We start from the raw sequence: 22,911 nt of genomic DNA, 5'->3' as shown, positions 1-22,911 counted from the left end.
GCAATATGCCAATTACGACAAGTAGTGGCAAGGAACGGCTTAGGCCCTGTCCCGTGTTCATGACTAGTGGTCCAACTTCACCCAAGGATCAAAGCCCTCCTCCCCCCCCCTACAAAAAATTTAAGAGAGTTATGCTGTCAGCAACAACAACAAAACAGCAAAGAACTCTGCCTTCTAAACAGATGACATCACAAATCCCCAAGGCGAGTCCAAGAGTGTTGTTGGTTGTGAACCCTGACCTTCCCATCACTGTACGGGAAGAGGTGACTCCATCCAGCATTTGCAGCACGCCCTCTGCATATGCTGGAAGGATCACCCACAGTCCAGTTACAGATTTGGCTAATGAAGGTGTGAATGTTGTGCACTGGGAGGAGGATATTGATGTAGCTGGCGCTGAGGAGGATGTTGATGATTATGATGCAGACAGATACCAAATTGCATTTCTCAATTTCTATTTATATTCTAGATTATATAACGGCTGAAAAGTTTTCTGTTTTACTCCTAGTGGAGAGGGGATCTGATGCAGACAGATACCAAACTGCCTTTGTCCATTTCTTTGTATATTTGAATTGCTAGTTCTACAGTCTATGCAGGCTGCTTTATTTATATTCAACTACAAGTGTAGGGCGGGGGGGGGGGGCATAGATAGCCACCAAAGTAACGTGGTCCATTTAATTTCACTTTCTAGCTCCACAGTCTGTGCAGCCTGCTTTTTTTTATCTTCAAAGTATTTATATTTACAAGCCTTGCAATCTAAATTAACTAGAGGTAGTGACGTGGTAGAACTCCAAAAGGCAGTTTGGAAGCCCCTGTACAAACTGGCTCTATTTTTTAACTGAGTTGTCCCCCCTCCAGTGTGTACTCGGAAAGAGTTTTTAGTGCAGCGGGGAACCTGGTCAGTGAGCGGCGAAGGAGGTTGCTTCCTCACAACGTTGAAAAAATGATGTTTATAAAAATGAATAATCAATTCCTCAATGAAGTACAGCACTGCCCTCCAGACAGTACAGAGGGACTGTGGTTGTGGAGTCCAGCGGGGACGAATTGATAATGTGTGAGGAGGAGGAAGTACACACTGTAGGGGGAGAGGAATCAGAGGTTGAGGATAAGGACGACATCTTTCCTCAGTAGAGCCTGTTTAGTTTGTACAGGGAGAGATGAATTGTTTTATTGGTGTGGGGGCCCAAACAAACCAATCATTTCAGCCACAGTTGTTTGGTAGGCCCTGTCGCTGAAATGATTGGTTTGTTAAAGTGTGCATGTCCTATTTCAACAACATAAGGGTGGGTGGGAGGGCCCAAGGACAATTCCATCTTGCAACTTTTTTTTTGGCATTATGTGACCATTCAACAGTCGTTTGCCATGTTCAAAAAGTAAAAGAAAATGCCAACAAATTCAATGAATTAAATCAAAAGTTAAATGCCCTGTCATTATTTAAAACAAGAGGTTTTGACGTGCTAGAATTAGTGTAGTGTTAAGATGTTATAAACACTACACTTGGAAATTGGAGGAGGTAATGTGGCCCCGGTATCAAATTGGGTACCGGGGCCACCCCACTATGCAGTCCAGATACTTGTTTGGTGGAATTCCGACACGTGGAGGGTTTTTAAATTATATTGTGGCCTCGGTACCAAATTGTGTACCGGGGCCACCACACTACGCAGTCAAGATACTTGTTTGGTGGAATTCAGACCAGTTGAGGGTTTTATTATTATATTGTGTGGACCACTCTATCTATACCACACTACAACTCTATACCACTCTATTTCCTACTTTAATTCTATTTAATTCTATTTCCTACTTTAATTCTATTACTAATTAATTACCATAAAGAGGAACAAAAAAAACCAATTTTACCAAAAGTATAATATGACTTAGACTTACAAACACTACACTTTAAAGATCGTGCCTTTAAATGAAAAAGTCAGTCTTCATTGCACGACTATGTGCAACAGGGACATTTTTTTGGGTTTACAAAGTCAAACAATAACACTACGACCCTGTCTGTCTGGGGTCTGTCAATGACGAATTGTCTGTAGCATGTTTGGAGGAGGTATTGTGGCCCCGGTATCAAATTGGGTACCGGGGCCACCCCACTATGCAGTCCAGATACTTGTTTGGTGGAATTCCGACACGTGGAGGGTTTTTAAATTATATTGTGGCCTCGGTACCAAATTGTGTACCGGGGCCACCACACTACGCAGTCAAGATACTTGTTTGGTGGAATTCTGACACGTGGAGGGTGTATTTATTTTATTGTGGCCCCGGTATCAAATTGGGTACCGGGGCCACCCCACTACGCAGTCCAGATACTTGTTTGGTGGAATTCTGACACGTGGAGGGTGTATTTATTTTATTGTGGCCCCGGTATCAAATTGGGTACCGGGGCCACCCCACTACGCAGTCCAGATACTTGTTTGGTGGAATTCTGACACGTGGAGGGTGTATTTATTTTATTGTGGCCCCGGTATCAAATTGGGTACCGGGGCCACCCCACTACGCAGTCCAGATACTTGTATGGTGGAATTCTGACACGTGGAGGGTGTATTTATTTTATTGTGGGCCCGGTATCAAATTGGGTACCGGGGCCACCCCACTACGCAGTCCAGATACTTGTTTGGTGGAATTCTGACACGTGGAGGGTGTATTTATTTTATTGTGGCCCCGGTATCAAATTGGGTACCGGGGCCACCCCACTACGCAGTCCAGATACTTGTTTGGTGGAATTCTGACACGTGGAGGGTTTTTTAATTATATTGTGGCCTCGGTACCAAATTGTGTACCGGGGCCACCACACTACGCAGTCAAGATAGATAGATGCGTATCATAGATAAAGTACATTCAGTGGTGTGGGGCAAATTGAAAAATATTCAAAATGCACTGACATTATCAAAAACAAGAGGTTGTCACACGCTAAAACTCCAACATGTATATGATGGAGAGGATGGAGGAGCAGCCGTATGTGTAGTGTAATGCAGATCTGTTGAAGGTTTTTTATATATTTTATTGTGGTGCCCAGTGCCCACTCCTCTACGCAGTCCAGGTACAATTATTGGTGCGAATCATAAAAGTTCAGGGTTTTTAAGATATTGTGGTGACCCACTCCTCTACGCAGTCCAGGTACAATTATTGGTGCGAATCATAAAAGTTCAGGGTTTTTAAGATATTGTGGTGACCCACTCCTCTACGCAGTCCAGGTACAATTATTGGTGCGAATCATAAAAGTTCAGGGTTTTTAAGATATTGTGGTGACCCACTCCTCTACGCAGTCCAGGTACAATTATTGGTGCGATTCATAAAAGTTCAGGGTTTTTAATATATTGTGGTGACCCACTCCTCTACGCAGTCCAGGTACATTTATTGGTGCGATTCATAAAAGTTCAGGGTTTTTAATATATTGTGGTGACCCACTCCTCTACGCAGTCCAGGTACAATTATTGGTGCGAATCATAAAAGTTCAGGGTTTTTAATATATTGTGGTGACCCACTCCTCTACGCAGTCCAGGTACAATTATTGGTGCGAATCATAAAAGTTCAGGGTTTTTAAGATATTGTGGTGACCCACTCCTCTACGCAGTCCAGGTACAATTATTGGTGCGAATCATAAAAGTTCAGGGTTTTTAAGATATTGTGGTGACCCACTCCTCTACGCAGTCCAGGTACAATTATTGGTGCGAATCATAAAAGTTCAGGGTTTTTAAGATATTGTGGTGACCCACTCCTCTACGCAGTCCAGGTACAATTATTGGTGCGAATCATAAAAGTTCAGGGTTTTTAATATATATTGTGGTGACCCACTCCTCTACGCAGTCCAGAAAGATACCTTGTTGCAACGTTTTGGACTAATAACTATATTGTGAGGTGTTCAGAATACACTGTAAATTAGTGGAAATGCTTGTTATTGAATGTTATTGAGGTTAATAATAGCCTAGGAGTGAAAATAAGCCCAAAAACTTGATTTTTAAACTTTTTATGTTTTTTTCAAAAAAAATCCGAATCCAATACCTTAAATCCGAACCGAGACCTTTCGTCAAGTGTTTTGCGAGACAAATCCGAACCTCAAAAATAACGAAAATCCGGATCCAAAACACAAAACACGAGACCTCAAAAGTCGCCGGTGCACATCCCTAATTCTAATACACAATAGTGTTTTCCAGTTAGCACTATCAAGTGTTTTTCATACGTTAATCAAAAGGCACACTTATCAGCTGGATACAGTGGAAAAAATAAATAAAATCAACAGCATCAAAAGAGTTAATGAATGGCCACAGAAAAGATTTGGAGGATCACATCTGGGTCACTGGTTGCCAAATAATATATTTATTTAATGGTTTTGAGCAGGGGAATAACTGAGAATAAAGGGCAACATTTTGAAAGGGCTCCACCTCACCTCTCCACACAAGACTGCTCTGTGACATCCATGTTTAATGGATTAAAAGCAGCGCTGTGCTTACATGTTATTTTCCTACACAGAGCCGGCAGCATGAGCACTAAGTTCCTGACACATGAACACTGATTTGTTCCGTGAATGCTGTTGACATGTGTCAGGAATTGATCATTTATGCTGGTTACCATGTGCAGGAAAACACAGAGTAAAAGCACAGACTTCCCGGGGCTAATATATGCAAAGCGGCCATTAACGTTATTCTTAGGGGTCCAATCTCACTGGCCCCCTACTAGGGGGCCCCTAGTACCTTGGAGATCCTTTACTAATTTTGCTGACCTTTTCGGTATGGATTTATAAACTCATTACCATAATACTGTTGTGGAATTAGTTTTGTATAAAGCACATTACTGGTGAGTGTAAGATCATACTTGCCAACTTTCTTCAGCTCCCTTCTGGGAGCCAGCCAGTGGAGGAGGGGCGCGAGGGGGCCGGGGCGGCCAATTTGGCCCCGCCCCCTGCGACGGCATGACGCAAACGCGTCATTTGACAGCGGGGAGCGGGGCCAAATGCCGCGATTCACCGGGAATCGCTGCGTTTGGCATCTAATTCTGCCCACTTCACTAGGAAGTGGGGCACTTCCTAGTGAAGTGGGCAGAATTCGGGAGATTGCCACTCGCCCGGGAGTCCGGGAGACTCTCGCAAAATGCGGGAGTCTCCCGGAAATTCCGGGAGAGTTGGCAAGTATGTGTAAGATTGACTTGTCATGGTACACATGCCAATACAAGGCTTCCATCTCCGCTGATTGGATATACGGATAAAATAGACTGTGCGCATTATGCAGTTGACTACACGGCTACAGCTACAACCAGCTACAACCATTTCTTCCAATAGAAAAAGTGTGATTTATCAGTGAGCAAAATAAGTCAACACTGCTATAAAGTCTGCTTAGTGTCCTTGTGAGGACCACACGTCCTAGTGGGTTCTTTGAAATCATCTAGACAGATTGTTGCAACCAAAATGCAGTTTAATCCATAGGTATTAACACAGACAGATGGATATACAATTACAAGACAGATGCGATTTCAATGTACACGGAAGTTCCTAGTCACTTATCCACGAGCACCCAATACAGTCAAAAGACGCAGGTTATATACCATTTATTATTCCCACTGTGATGGAGCTAATGGGGGGCGGATTAGGGCGGTAGCCAGTTTGTGCTAGGTGGGAGATTGATAATGCTGACTCCTCAGTGTCCTCCCCGATAGTGGTTGGGGACCGTTGGTTCCCTGGGGAGAAGGTGCCTGGGAGTCTAATCCAGTGTACTAGTAAAGTAAAGTTTGATAGTATTATAGTTGCATACGCCAATGGGGATAATGGGGCCTGCTGCATGGCAGATGCCAAGGGACGGGGCCCCGGTCCCCTCCTCCCTGCACCGGGGCCCAGAGCTCGCTAGTTCCGCCTCTGATAAGTAGCATAAATACGCATGGCATACAATATCATACGTTAACAAATGCATAGGAACAACAAACGACAATAAACTATAAAGCTGTGAGATAATGACAGTTCAGAGTACGCAGAAAGAGCCGATGGATCATAAGTGTCTTTATCTTTCAGTCGCACGAGTCCAGAACTCGCTCAGCGTGGTTTCACCGTCTCATATCACTGCATAGGTGCAGAAAAGACACAAAAAATATGCCCATCAAAACTTACATCTGGGAGACCTTAGGATGGTAACTGATATAATGTCCTTCTCTGAACACAATATACATTTACTTAAGGGTAATGTGCACTAAAACACAAACACTGTAATATTAATTATTATTCTCTATACCAGCTAAACAAAAAAGGTAAGTTATTTGTCCCCGCCCCATATTCTGCTGTATTTCAATGAGGTTACTCCCTAAGTTTCGACAACGGATGCCCATCCTTGCCCATCGTCAATGTACCAGCGTGCCTGGAATGGAAATGTAATTTTCAGTGCCGTAGAATGAACTGTATAGTCTGTATTTGTACAATGAGCCATAAAGCCTAAATAATGTCAGCATTAGTCAGACTTTAATTTGTAGCCTTGAAAGCAAATTGTACTGTGATAAAAGCCTGATAACATTGCTATTGATAACCCTACAGTACCAGCTACACATGCAAGGGTTAAACGAGCTGCATTTTGCTTGAGCTGTGTGTGATCATCAGCAGCATTTGCAAAGGAATTGATGAAGTAGCCGTGGCTGGCCACAGATGAGGCATACATTGCTCTCCTATTGCGCACAGGCTGCCAGTAAGCTAGAGGAAAATAGAAGGAGCCAGAGCGCCAGTCCGCGGTGATAAATTCCCATCTCCTGCCCTGCCAGCCCTACGCACTAAGGACTTTATTGCAATGTAATGTACGTCAGGAGAGAGCAGGAGCGCGTGACAGAATCGGGTTAGGGGAAGCTGGGAAGTCTTTGGACTGCAGCATAAGAAGGAGAGATAGATTAACATCTGTCTCAGGGAGACACAGCAGGAGAAAGGGGGAGAGAGAAAGATACATAGAAGGGCAGAAGGAATGTGATGAAGGAGAGGACGGGTGGAAGAAAACATAGACCACTCGCAGCAGAGAAAGGAACAGAGCACAGCAGAGATGTCTGGATGAAGGACACTAGGTTGCAATACTATAGGGACATAGGGAGAGTCTATTAGTTGTTTAAGTACCTTTATTCAAGGTGATTTGCTATGCTTAATTGCCAATGAGAATAAAACAATTATGCATCTCTAGACACCAATTAGAACGTGACTATTTTTATTTTAACTAATATGTAGTGATAGGGCGGAGTGACATCTTTGATAAGGATCTCAAAGTCGAAACTAAGGGCTGGATTTACTTCAGGGTGGATTCATAACGCCGCCAGTTTTCTGCCGTTGTTCCGGCCGTCTTAAAACTGCCGGATTTACTAAGGGCCAAACCACACTTAAAACAGCCAGAATGAAAACCTCCACTTTACAGATCGCATACACCTAGAGGCGGGTTTGCAAAACCACCGAAAAAACACCATCCAAACAAAAATAGGTGGTTGTGAGGGGCGAGATTGCTCAGACTGCATGCTGTTTGCGTTATCTGGTCATTCAAAGCATAAGAGGAGGCACCATTGACATTTAATTTATGGGAACAATCATTATTTACTGATTAAGGGGCAAATTAACTATAAATTCATGTGGGCAAATTTTATTTTTCATTATATTATGAGAACAATATTATTGCATTATATTATGGAGGGAATGATGCACACATGTGGCACTATATAGTGCCTTCATGGTATAATAATACAATAATATTGTCCTCTTAATATAATAAAAAATAAAATTTGCCCACATAAGTGGATTACAAATAAATGTTGCCCCTTAGTAAATAAAATATTATATATTTATTAAATAATATAATATTTTATATGTGCAACCTAGGTGGTTTTGAGTATAATTCTGCCATATTCTGCGGTATTATATTGTTTTATATATATTTTATTTATGCTTTGGCGTCCCTGATTGTTTATATTTCTTTTGTTTTTCTGCTAGGGGAGGTGGCATATCCTCCTCATTGGGGAGTGACAAAAATATAAAATAACAAATAATAATAAAAAATAAAAAAATAAAATAAAATGTGGAAATAATAACATAAAGATAATTTAATATTGAAGTATTAGCATCCCAACTTAGCGCCTAGGAGTTTAAATGTGTTTTTAGCATTTTTTTTTAACTATCAAGCCAATCAGAAGCAGGTATAGAAAAACTTGCCATTCTCCTGGCTGTTTTGATGGCGATTTTGGCCACATCGCCACAGTTTTCACTAAACCGTCATCGGTTTAGCTGATCTCAATCCGCCACACATTGCCAGGCATTTTACTTTGCAGCCTCAAACCGTCCTATAGTAAATGCGGTGGTTTGTAGTACTAAACTGACAGCGATGTGTGGCTTAAAACTGCCACCAAACACATTTTTTAGTTTACCTACAAGTATGTTTTTGGAATGTGGGAGGAAACCGGAGCACCCGGAGGAAACCCACTCAAACACAGGGAGAACATACAATCTCCACACAGATAAGGCCATGGTTGGGAATCAAACTCATGACCCCAGCGCTGTGAAGCAGAAGTGCTAACCACTGAGCCACCATGCTGCCTGATTTTATGTCACTCCTTCAGTTTTTTAGGAGGACCCTAAACATTTTCAGCATAGGCGCCCGCCTAGCTTCGCCTAGTGGTATCGTGGCTGGATACACTTATGTCAGCAAATGTATCCACCGGTGCGGTTGTATATTACATACGAGATATTTCCTGTTCTGTAGTAATAGAGAGGAATAGGGATTTATGTTCAGAATTCCGTGCTATAGTTGTTTTGGCGAATACAGTGTTAAACCTACTGGCTCATGTGTCCCTTATCACATAAATACTGGCAGGACCATTGTTTTGAGTGAGATGGGCCCTCCATTTGTGACAAGGGAGGAAAATATACAGCTTTCAGCAGCTCCATCACAAAGTGATCCATGAGCTACGCTCACTTAAAACTGAGCTATTAATCTTATTCCAGCTGCCTCAATCTGAAACAACCAAGGTTACTGTTGACAGGGGGTACTGCTGATGGGGGCTAAGAATGGAGAGCACGGAACGAGGATATAAACAAAGGCTTGATATAATATGGATACGTGTAGAACTAAGAGACAACTAAGGAGAATTTAATAACAGTGGAAATAGCACAAATGTATTTTACCCCATGGCAACCAGATATTAGCTGTCACTAATATAAATTAAAGGTGATATACGAATGGTTGCTATGTCATTTGTACAATATTTTGAACATCAGCCATATATTTATATCATCATGCAGAGCTGTTGATTTATTTTGCCCTTGGATACGACAGAGCTCTCTTGTGCACTGCATCATGTACAGTTATATCCAGAGACCACTTTCTGTCGTATCCAAGGGCAATTAAAATAATCAACTCTGCATAAAGATATAAAAACAAATACATGGAAGACTGAAACATATAGCAATGTACTTAATAAAAGTTGCAGAAGAACATGTACAAGCCAATACATTAAAGTAATCTGATAGTGGAGACTATTTTGCTATGTTCTTAAATGGGTCTGTTGCTCTTGCCCTTATAGTGAAACTAGCACAACATTTTTATACATGGAAACATGAAGAGAAGACATGTACTATGCACATAAAAACTATGTCATATGAACAATCTCAGAACTTACATTTTTGTTTAAACATGGCTTTAAGATGACCATAGCTGCTATCGGTTTTCTTTAATCAAAGATTTGTAAATATGTATTTTATTTGTTGTATATAATGCTTTTTTATTACTATGGAGTTACAGCTGTTATCGTTGGCTTTACGCCCTCTGTCTCAATGGCTTGAAGGTCTGGTCTACTGATGTCCACCTGAGAGCTGGTCTAGTCTGAGGTTACCAGCTAACCAGAAGAGAGGAAACAAGAGGCGCTCTATGTTATCTAGTTACTTGTCATAACACCTGAATCACTGGATACGTCCAGTTTGGAGACAATTAGTGTGTTAAAACTGGCAACCAATCAGAAAGTCTTTAGAAATATCTAAGAGAAGGACTGCAGTACAAGGACCTTGTAGAAACACAGTTTCCCGTCACACATAGTGAATGGAAACTGGACGAAAAATATTAGCCTGCATCCATATAAATTTGTATGTACATATGTTTTATTTATTGTGTGCTCTATGGGACAAGGAGCAGATTTATCATTCGACAATAGGTTTTTCTTTTCCCTTTGCCCTATAGGGGGTTAGTGCTGGAGGTAACATTGCCAATGTTAAGTGCCAAATTAGCACCATACATGTTCAGTTACAGAAGGAAAGTACTTTAAAAATGATTAATTGATTAAATAAATGAGTTTTTTCAGTTAGTCTATATTTGAAATCGATAGAAATAAGAAAAACATTATTTTCTGGGATTAAAAAATGTAGATATAATATATAAACATTTTTGCTAAAGCAAAAGTTAGCAATAAGTGAATGTATGACCAATAGGTCTTGAAATTCAATAAGATTTTCATTATAGTGTGCCTTTAAGAGACATAGGAGAAAAAAAATTGCTACATTCAGTAGAGAATGTTGTCCCTTAAGACTGTAAATGTTGAAGATCTAAAGTTCCCCTCTGTCGCTGTGACATTCCTGACACGAGACGGCTACTGCAAGGACGAGAGTATTACATTGTACTCCCGGTAGATTATAGATGCATGTCACTGAATTATATATATAAATATAGATATTTATAACTCTGAATTACAATATGTTGCCATCCTAGTTCTTTGGCCCCATGAGACTAGAGGAAAATTCTCTAGGAAGCTAGATGTATATATAATGGCATAATTTAATTGTAGCAAAGGGAACTACTCATCAACATAAGGTATGTGTGTAAAGTACAGACTTGATTTGTGAGGTGCTACCCAACTTTCACACCCTCTACAAAGAACATATTTTAACACAGGGATTCATTATTACTTTCAGTGGGCCGATTCATTAAGGAAAGGTAAGCAAAACTAAGTAAGGCAAAACCATGTTGCATTGGAGGGAGGGGGAGGTAAATTTAAAATGTGATGGCAGATTTATATTTGGGGTAGAGCATGTCCTAGACCAACTTTACATTTCAGTGAATCAATAATCTATCAAGTATTTGTGTGCTACATGAAAAACCAGACAGTATTTCCCTTATGTGCAAAATAATAAACTAATCTGCACCCCTTGCATTGTAACATGGTTTTGTCCAGAAAACTAGAATATGAACACTTACTCAATTTTTTGCTTAACTTTCCTTATTGAATCAGGCTCACCATCACTGAGTGTTAAAATCTTTGCACAGGGTGTAAAAGTCATGTTACACCTCACAAATCAAGTCTGTATTTTGTATTTAACGTATTCACCACCGTAGTGCCACCATATATTAGCCCACACTGGCCATATATATATATATATATATATATATATATATATATATATATATACCGATCAGCCACAACAATTAAGAAAAAAAGGTAAGAATAAAAAGCAAGATAAAGTGGTCATCTGGGACTGCGGCGCTGGTAGGAGCCCGTCCCCTCGAAGAAGCTATAGTAAAGTGATTCCAGGTCCTGGCAATGCACATGCACGATCAGAATACAATTAGAGATTATTATTATTATTATCATTTATTTGTTAGGCACCACAAGGTTTCCGCAGCGCCGTACATAGTACAAACAGTAGACCATACAGGGTGACATAGTACAGAACAATAAACACAAAGTACCAATACTTCAGAAACTCCGGGCTGACATATGGGTAAAGACGGAGCAGAAGAACAGTTATGGAGACAGGAGGGGAGAGGGGCCCTGCTCATACAAGCTCACATCCTAAGGAAGGGTGAATGAACAGGCACAAGAGGGAGCCATTAAAGTAAGGGAGAGAAACGCGGTGCTAGGGGAGAGAGGGGAGAACAAGAGAAGGAGGTCAGCGAAGGAGCAACAAGGTTAGGGGTTAAGTGGATGGTTGGTAGGCTTTGAGGAACAGGTGAGTTTTAAGTGCCTGTTTGAAGGAGCACAGACTGGGTGAGAGACGGATGGAGAGAGGGAGGTCGTTCCAGTGCAGGGGAGCAGCTCAGGAGAAGTCTTGGATTCTGGAGTGGGAAGAGGGGATCAAAGTGGAGGTCATTGGCCGAGCGCAGGGAGCGGGCAGGGGTGTGAATGGTGAGGAGGTTAGAGATATAGGGGGCAGTAGACTGGGAGATGAGATCTAGTGAGAGGAGCACAAAGTCCTCCCTCCTGTGATGCTCTCCTCATAGGTTACAACATCTTTGGGTAGCGTCAGTCATCGTTGACAAGCTCCGAAAAGCTAAGCTTAAATTTTAAATACCAACAAATTGATCCATACTACAGTGCCAATTCAGAATTATGGGGACTGCGGTATTCTACGATAGTTAGCTACATGTAGGAGATATCTATAATATCTCCTGCGTTAGGCTTTTGTTACATAGGCAGGATACTAAAAAAGGCCCAAACCATGCGGAAACATCCGCTTCTGCTTGGTTTAGGGCTTGATAAATAGGATCTATGGTGATTTATCTCAAAACAGAAATCTAAAATTACTTTCTTGGTTTCCATTTTGGGAGTTGGGGGCAAGCATTAATTTTGCACACAATCCCGCTACTTTCATAAAACGCCAATGTGCTACATGGAACATATGGCAAGTGAATAATGTTTGCTTTTGACTTCAGCCTGCCACCATGACTGATTTAGCACTCATTAACATTGTCATTTGAAAAGGCGCTAACATTAAGGAGACACCACCCTCAAACAGTATGCAGCAATCACATGAAGCATCGCAGTAAACACATTTTCATTGCACTATAATAGAGTGAATTGCACACAAATATTGCTCATTGTATGCAGGCGGATAACAATGTAAAAATAATTGTGCCATTTCTTGATGCACTGTACAGCTCTAAATGACCCCAGTGCTTCATACCTTCCTTTGCTTTTTCTGTCCGAAGACTTCTAATGGTAATATTTTATGTACAATTTTTATTCGCTTCCTGCAAGCTAAAACATGAATACATTTTGTACAGTTCTGTATTATTGCCTCTCTAGTGTGTTATGCTTCTGACACAGTCTTGCTATGTTAACCAATCCAATTAGGATTATGGGGAACATTTCATTCTCATTCATTATCATCAAGTAGTGATCTGTAGTGCTGCGATCTTGCTCCTCTGCATACTAAAGAGCAGTGACGTCTCTTCAAAGAATCTAAATGGTCACATGGAACATTCTACTGTCACATATCATACTTGGATAAAACAAGAAGGATAATCAATCTGAAACAAACTGTAAATAAAAGATTCCCTGCCCTGATAATAGTTCTGGATACAGCCTTAACAGCCGTGGACATTGACCTTATGGGATTTGAAGGTGAACTCTTGAAAGGTTATCTAGCTCACTACAGAAATCCATCCACTTAAATCTCATTCAATGGCTTCTCACCTTCCTTGCTTGAGACTAGCACACATCACTGCTGGCTGCTCTCTCCTCTGATTACTGCCCAGGTCATAGAGCCTCACACAGCATAGATTAGACTTAATATAAGCATCTTGGAGAATAACATAGGACCTTCTGACACTATTTTGAATTCAGACATCCATGTCTGACTTGCTTGCAGGAATTGGTTCATATTGTACTTTATATGGTTACAAAATTAATTCTGATATAACAGAGTTGACGGATTTGAACATACCCAATCCTACCAAACAATCTGCCCCAACGCATTTTTAACTTTAGATGGATATCATCCAAAAGTATGTAGTTGGCAGCATATATTACTAAAAACTCCAAATCCTACAACCATGCACTACAACCCTGATATTGAATATGATTAAGTCAGAGCTCTCCAGATGGAAATAACTCTTCATATCTTGGACTGGCCCATTGTAACGATTAAAATGAGCCCCCTACCGAGCATGGTTTATTTATATCAAATCTTATCGGTTCAATAGTTATAAAATTGTTATCACATTTCATATGTGGTGGGAAAAATACTGTACAAGATGTACACCCTTCACAGGGCCAAACGCAGGATTTGCAGAGGGGGGTTTCCACACCAGGCCACCAGTGGGCATGACCAGCATGCATGGGGGCTTGGCTATAATTTTAGAGAGTGCTTAGCTGCTCTTTAACTCTCCCTATCCCCATAATATACATGGGCAATACTGCGTGCACTACTGTTAGGTGCATGCAGCACTCTCTTTTCAAGCAGAGCCGTGGAAAGCGGGGGCAGGGTCCAGCCACCTCAATTATACAGTGCCCCAGGCTTGGAGGGGGGTTTCCAGGCACTAGGGACCCCCCTCAGTTTGCCTATGCTTCATGGAGGACTCAACATCTGAAATATGAAGAACTATTACCTAGCAACCCAATGGCCCAATATGTACAGATGTATTCTTTCGCTGGAATCAGAATTTAGGTAGTTATTGAAACTGAATATTTAAAGGTCATCTCGATATCTACACTTCTTACCCTTTGCCTTCTGACCCTCCTCTATGGAATAATCTGCAATTAGTCATCCTGCCCTAGTGTCACGGGCACTAGGAGTTTTACCCAGAATTCACCAGGTGTAGCTACACTTACCAGAATTGCGGACCTCTGGGTAGTGTGGTGAATCAGTGGAACAATACAGTAGAATAGAGGAAAGGAATGTCAATAGTATAAATGCTGAGTCTTGGCACCGTGGAACTGTGATGGTACAGCAGTTTAGTAAACAGGATAAAATGAGGAAAGAGTCCTAGTGCCTTAGCACACAGGTAGCATATAGCAGGCCAGTACTTGATAACTGGATAACGTTAGGCAAAGACCAATCAACTATATAGTAGAAGAGTCAGCGACTTGCAGCTACAATACAGAGGCACTTGTAGACTTTAGTCCAGCTAATAGGTACCATAAAAAGTAGTAGCTATATCACAAGGAAACATGAATGGTCTACAGCTGGTAAGTTTCACCACAGATATGTAGAGAAGGCTTGTCCAGCGCAGGTGTGTAACAGAATAGCGTAAGTGGTCTGCAATTGGCAAGTTGTACCACTGATGTGAAGGGAAGACTTGTCCAGGCGCAGGCATGGAACGGAGTAACGTGAGTGGTCTGCAATAGGCAAGTTGTACCACTGATGTGAAGGGAAGACTTGTCCAGGTGCAGGCATGGAACGGAGTAACGTGAGTGGTCTGCAATAGGCAAGTTTTACCACTGATGTGTAGAGAAGACTTGTCCAGGTGCAGGTGTGGAACGGAGTAACGTGAGTGGTCTGCAATAGGCAAGTTGTACCACTGATGTGTAGAGGAGACTTGTCCAGGAGCAGGCAGGTAACGGAGGTAGCGAGAGTAGTCTGCAGCAGGTAAGTTCTACTACCGATGTGGAGAGAAGACTTGTCCAGAAGCAGGCAGGTAACGGAGGTAGCGAGAGTAGTCTGCAGCGGGTAAGTTCTACTACCGATGTGGAGAGGAGACTTGTCCAGAGCAAACGGATAACACGAGCAGAAACAGGAAACACCTCAGAGTCTCAAGGAATGAGAACCAAGAACAGGCAAAGGTAATAGGGCAATGGGTGCCTTAAGTACTGAGAGGTGATTAATTAACCAATGAGACTAGAGGCGAGGTATTAACAGTTCAGGGTTTCTGCACATGCGCAATCTTAGTCAAGATGGCGGACGGCCGTGGCTCAGGAGAGGCGCCAGCAGGAGTGAGAGAGACCCATGTCACAACCTAGAGGCACTAACAGTCCGGTGAGTGACACCTAGGCTGACAGCTTAGCCAGCATGGACAAGGGGTATGATCTCTACCTTAAACAACAGAAGATGTAATATGGTAGTTGGTGCCTGGGGAGGGGCCAGCCAGCAAGAAGGACCTCAGTGTAACCAGCCACCTAGTTGCCAGTGCTGGCTCGATAGGTGAAACCAGGTATCCCTCCATCCATCCAGTACAACTGTGGGTTGACCCATAAGTCAGTGAGCTAGTGCTAGACTCTTGGACCACTGTACACTACACACCCTGCACCCAATGTGGATACACCACTGATCTAGTATATCATGGCAGATGTTCTGCATTCCATAAAGAAAGATTCATTCCTTCCGTGTCTGCGTCTATAATGAAATAATATTTGCTTTTTTCCATTTTGCTGGGATCTCCCATTATAAACTGGTTCAATGACCGCAGCTGCTGATTCATGAAATCATAACAGCATTTGTGGGCACTAAGTTTTGTGCTGCTCTTTCATAAATGGACCTCAGTAAGTGCTCATTTTCTTTACCACATCTGTGCGATTTAATTCCTGTTATACAAAATTTTAAAACCGTCTGTAGAAAATATTTACAAGGGTTGGCAACTTTAGCAACGAAAATACCACAACCGAGATAAAGAAACAAATCCAATTTACGTCAGTTATGTAAGAAATAAAAAAAAGAAAATGTGCATTTTCTTAATTAAAAGTAGTAAAATGTCTTCATCTCATTTGCTAGGAAGGTAAAGTGTCTGAATTAGGCTGTGATTGCTGATTGAGAGTGTAGGCAACTACCCATCCAACACTTCTCTGAATATAAAGCAGTGGTTTTATTTGAACATCATATTCCACATAGAACAGAGAGATAACGGGCCAGATTCATTAAGGAACACAAAGCAAACATAATGTGCTTTTTTTTAAATTGCACGTAAATCGGGTATACGCACATCCATAATCAACAAGGAGTGGATGTGAAGATACGTCTGGTGATGAATACACGTCTAGGTCTGATCTGCTCTAATTGACTGACAAGTAAGGCTTTTAGGTCGAACGCACTTAAAGGGCTACAGGGTTTGTAACAGACTGAACACTTACATTGAAGGGTTAACATCAGGGTGGGCCCGACCAATGGTAGCTCTTGTGCGAGGGTCCCGGGTTTTCTTCACTCTTCAGCACAAGATCCCACCCACCCACTCCTTAGTTACGGTAGTTTACATTATACAGTTTGAGGTAGGAAGGCACTGCGTTCAGTGGCTGATAAGTGGGCACTAATGGTAGTTGGCTGCAGGTCACTGTCCCCTTAGAGGCACCAGTAACTCCTTGGTCCTTCGGTGAGGAGGGTCCCCTGTCCGGCTCGGTGAGGGAGGGCAGCGTGAGTTTAGAAGGGGTACAGTCACTCTGACGCCAATTCAGCGCATGATAGTTTGGGACAGGGGCGGATCTAGGAAATGACTATACCCGGGGCGATGTAGGGGGGGCCGATTTAGGCCCCGCCCCCTTTCCGACTTCTAAGGCTGCCGGCGGCTGCACAGTATGTGCAGGTCCGTTCAGCAGTGACAGTGTGCTGTCCCGCTGCTCTGATTGTGTTTAAAACACAATCAGAGCAGCCGGGCAGCACACTGTCACTGCTGAACGGACCTGCACAGTGTGTAGCTGTCGGCAGCAAGCCCCTGCTAGGGAGGGGCGATCGCCCCGATCGCCCCCCCCCTGGATCCGCCACTGGTTTGGGATGAGATCCCCTGGTTAGTGGATGTACGGCGGTTTCGCCAGTTCCCACGTTATCTGGTTATATCAGCTTGGGAGCTGTCCCGCAGTGCCCTTTCTTCGCCACCATAGGTTAGTTAAAAGTAACATAATTAATAAAATATGTCTTCCATTTTTTCGCAAACTTATGCATGACTCTGTGTGTTTATTTTATATAAGTGGTTAAGTTTTAAGGTGTTGTGAAGGCGAGGGGGACATACATGGTGAGCCCTTTAAATACACTGCAGGATACGAAAAATACATATGTGGAATATAAACTCGCAAAAGAACTCAGAGAAAAAAAAAGGTTAAATTAATGTCACCTGTTAATAATATAGTCAAAACATATTTAACATAACTTTATATTAAGCCATGCAAGCTTAATTTATCAACCAGTGATCCTGGCATATATCAACCAAATCATGCTAAAATACATGTATATAAGCAAAAATAATAAGTACCACCATACATTTTGTAATGACATAAGTACCTGCAGTTATATTTTATTTCACTTAAAATATATAAATATCAACTTTTGATAACATTCCTTTAAGGTATACTGTAAATTGAAATATTTTTAATTGAGATATATATCAGTGTCTAGACACAAGACAGTAGAGTAAGAGGTAATCAGGAATGATAGATCTTAAACATTGTACAAATGTTAAGTCTTTATTAAAAAATAATTAAAAAAAAAAATCATAAAATGGGATTTTCCACAGTATAGCCTCTCCTATTATCCCTTGAGATAAAACCAATAATGGATGTCATTTGTTGCTCTATATTAAAAAAAAAAGCTGCTGCCAGACATCCAACATAAGGCAATTAAATGGGTGTCTTTCTCTCCCCCCTCAACTGTGGAATTTGTCAAGGCTGAATGAGTGCAGGAGTAAAGGCCTTGGCTTGCCAATCAAACGACTGTTACAATTTCGGGCTACAAACTGTCAAAACTGTTTGCGACTATGGATTATAATTGAGTGCGCTGTTTACCCTGGAACGGAATTTAAAGCAGATTGTAGTTGTTTCCATGTAATATATGGAAATAGCAAGGAAGCAACATTGTATCGGTTCAGCGTTTTGACAGCACATGTCACTCCTGCGAACTAGCCCAACTTTAGTGGTACAGTCAAGTAAAGAAAGGAGCTTCATCAAAATGGAAAGAATTTGGGCAGACCAGGTGAGATGGGGGAGAAATGACGGTGGACAGACTAAATTGTCCCGATTTTCCATTTGGGAATGTTGGAAGGTGTGCACATGTGCAGGAGTATAATATCCTACCATTGTTTCTTAACTGTTGACACCTGGAGGTGATTGTCTGTGCACCTGCAGTAGCAATGGATGAGCTTCTTCGAGATTTCAGTTTTTGCATTCAGCATCTTCCCTTACGTGATTGTGCGTGGTTGGAAGCATGGACCAGGCGTGATAAATTGACACTAATTGTACATGTTTCCACACAGCCTAACTAAATGAGTTTTTATGATAATATGATAATACTGCTTCACATTAAGCTGATGTGATTATTTATGTGTGTGTTATTTAATATCGACAATGTCACACACTTCTTACAGCCTCCATTTAATTGCATTATGTTGTCTGACTGTAGTTTTTTGGGTATTGAGTAGCGTCGCTGTTCAATTTTATCTCAGTGAATAATAGTATGGGCAATACTGTAAAAAATTTCCTTTGATAGCTAAATTATATATATATTAAAAAAAACATTCTTCCTATGTTTTATGATCCCAGATTATTCCATTTCAGGTGTGGATGTTTAGAATAAAGGAGCTGCTATTTGTCTTTGGAGTTTATGTTTTATGGTTTATAAGTAGGGAATTTGTAATGCAGCAAGGAAACCAAGAGATTTTATATATATATATATATATATATATATATATATATATATATATATATATATTAATTAACATATTTAAGCTGTATCATCACTGAGTGCTTCCAGCTTTACATTTCTGAGTATTACATTTTGGAAAATGTCACCCCAAGTTATTAGTGGTAGACATAAGCAACGTTGCAGTGAAATTTCACCGAGATGCAAAGTTTCTGAGATGCAATTGTTGAGTTTTACTTTCGCCACACTGTGTCTCTACTTTTGTGTTTTGCGTAATTTATAGTCTGTGAACAGAATCGCGACAACGTTGATCAGTTCATTTGGCGGTATGTTTGTGGTAGGAGTAAGAACACTTAGGGCTAGATTTACTAAGCTGCGAGCTTGAAAAAGTGGGGATGTTGCCTATAGCAACCAATCAGATTCTAGCTTTCATTTATTTAGTACTTTCTACAAAATGACAGCTAGAATCTGATTGGTTGTTCTAGGCAACATCTCCACTTTTTCAAACCCGCAGCTTAGTAAATCTAGCCCTGGACAAGAAAGGATTGGGTACAAACTCTTGCACCCAAATACAGAGCAAGCCGAATATTTTGAACAGTTTTGAAAATATCACTCATCTTTAATGCTTCCCTGTAAGTCCTTGCATTGGCTACCCGTTCCTTACCGAATCCAATATAAAATACATCTACTAACATACAAAGCCATTCCGAAAACTGCACCAACCAATATCTCTTCCCTTTTCCATAAATATCTCCCAACTTGAACCCTCTGCACTGCTCAAGATTTGCACCTGTTATTAACACTCATTACCTTCCCCATTTACGATTACAAGACTTCTCTCGGGCTGCACCCACTATGAGGAACTCCCTCTGAAAACTCAACTTTTTAGACATGCTTATTAAATTCCCAGACCATCTTATTAACCTCCATAGGCTATTCTATCCAATCACGACCTCTCTACACAGTTCCCTCTAAACAACTATACTCAAAAAACCCTCTAACCCCCAAAGCAACATTGCTGTGTGTCTTTATCTTATAGCCCTACTAAGCACGTTTTTCCATTGGTAGTTCCCTGGACCAATATGCAATCTGTGGAATTTAAGCTCATGTATCAAACTCCTATTTCCCTATAGATTGTAAGATGTGAGCAGAGCCATCTTAATCTTGGTCTGTCTTTAAATATCCATTTTTACTGCATTTGTTCCCAATTGTAAAGTGCCGTGGAGAATGCTGGCTCTACATAAATAAATGTTAATATCAATCATTAGTGGTTTGTTAATTAGTGATTATTATGCAAAATACAAGTGCTGAATCTTAATATTTTTTTATTTGAATTTCTGTCTTTAATATAGTGTAATAGCTCCCACTGGCACCAGATAAACTCTTAGAACCACATAATGGAGAGGTCTTCACCTATAGTCAGCCGCCTTTCCCTTAGAGAGCTATATTCTCACAGGTACTTGAATGACCCCAGGACTTGCGCTCAGACTAGAAAGAATTTACTGTGGATGCCAGGTAGTAAACATTTATGAAGGCTCGCAGTAGCGGGTGAACTGCGGAGAAAGACCAAGTTGCATACAAGAGGTAACCAAAGCATAAAGACAAGCCAAGGTCTGAGTACGCAGCGAGCAAGAGAGGTCCAGTAAACAAAGCCAAAGGTTCAAGACCGGCAGCAGACAGGACAATAACAAGGAACAGGCAGAGGGTCAGGTAGCAAGCAGTCAAACAATATGGAGTAAACAACAGCAGGCAACAAGGTGCAGGCACAATGCTATAACCGGCAGGGAGGCTTTGCTGTAATGAGGGCCAATGAGATTGCTCCATCAGGAGCGAGCTCCCCACAGTTAATTGGTTAATCCCGGTCATGTGACCAGTAAGCCGAACACATTGTCCCGGCTGCTTGGCAACCAGTCAGGACAGAAGAGGCAGGTTGCACAACCACATCAGAAAAGAGTGTCCCAGCTGCCTAGCAACAGCCAGAATGGAAAAGTTTATAGTGAGCAGCCGCAAGTAGCGCAACGGTTGCTAACATATAGCTTATATTATCAGGAGAAATACATTATTTTTTACAATGTTTCTCATGTTCAGTTACAAGTTAAACATTTTGAGAAGAGGCTACCTCCAAGAAACACTACAAAAAGACACTTTACTAATTCACACACTAAGATGATGCATGTTGACCACACCCTTAGAGGGGTGTCCAATTTTGACTTATATGTATCCTTATTTGAGTTGGATGCAAAAATGTGGGCTGAGAATATGCGTAAAAATATGGCAGCAAGATTGCAGCTGTAAGCATGTATTTTAATTTGCATGTATCATAGATATGCCCATATTTTTGCTTCCAACTTTAAATAAGGACAAATGTCATTTGAAATTTGATACATCTCTAAGGTGCGCAGTTGACTTCTGCTTCCATGCCCTTACCTACAGGTAAACGCATCTGACAAACTTCTCCAAACATAATAGTCGGGCAGCCCAAGATATGCTCAACTCTAAATATGGGCATAAGTTGTGTGCATGCATAGTGCGACCAATTTTACACAAGTCGCCTATTTACATGGACTTATGCCCAACTGTACATCTGGCTCCAAATGCGGAATATTACAAGAGAGTCCCTATAGACGAAAGCAATTAAATAGTGACAGTGTGGCACTCGAGCTTGCACTTACCTGAAAGAGTTAACATAGGGTTTAGACCCGACCAATGATGTGTCGAGGGTCTTGTGTCTTTGTATAGTAGGTTCCATTTCCTGGTTGAGTCACTCTGATGCAAAATCCCGCCCACCCACGCCAGTTTTACTAAATTAATTGAGGCTGTTGGTTTTGATTAAATCAATTATATGGCTTGAATAAGGTGCAGTGGGGAAGAAGGCACTGCGATCAGCGGCTGATATATACGGCACTATCGTGATTGGCCACAGGTATCTGTCCCCTTTTGATGCAACGGTAACTCTTGTCCCTTCAGTGGGGAGGGTTCTTGCCCGGCTCATTGAGTGAGGGTGAGTGAGTAGTGAGGTCAGAGCAGTTTACTCTGATGCCAGGTTAGGGCCGGCCAAGCAGTTGGGGTTATGAGAGGAGTGGGTGGACTTAAGGCGGTACGCCATGTCCACGCTTGTTTATGGGTATCAGCTGGAGCGGATCAGCAGTGCTCTTTCTCCTCCACCAAAAATTAGCTATAATAATAAAATACTTTAGTTTGCCACTTTACCCAGGTCTCTATTTCTTTATTTTATATAAGTTGGTTATTATATTTAAGGTATGGTGAAGGTGATGAAGGGCATACACGGTGAACTATTTCAAGCTTTAAAATGCACCTGTCTGACTCCCCTCGAGCCTCTGTGACATCCTGGTTCCAAAGAAATTTTTGTGATGTATATCGGTTCATCTCGCAAAACAGCTACCTTATGTAGCGCCTATATAATGTCACTAGTCCCCATGGAATGGATAGTCTGTATTACCAACATAGCTGAGGCCTCCGCTTAACATTAATTCTTAGACATGTGAAAAACAATTTGTTGATGTTTGCCCATAGTATGAGTGAAAATGTTCTGCCAGTGGAGGGGAGGTCTTAATCTGTGCAATGCTCTGTCCTAGAGGAGGGGAGGACAGAACTCACACTGCAGCGTGCATTAGATACCAAGGTGGGAGAATGTG

The sequence above is a fragment of the Mixophyes fleayi genome, chromosome 4, assembly GCF_038048845.1.
Source record: "Mixophyes fleayi isolate aMixFle1 chromosome 4, aMixFle1.hap1, whole genome shotgun sequence".
In the NCBI taxonomy this organism is placed as follows: domain Eukaryota; kingdom Metazoa; phylum Chordata; class Amphibia; order Anura; family Limnodynastidae; genus Mixophyes; species Mixophyes fleayi.
The sequence above is the reverse complement of the archived record's forward strand: the minus strand, read 5'-3'. Positions refer to the sequence as shown.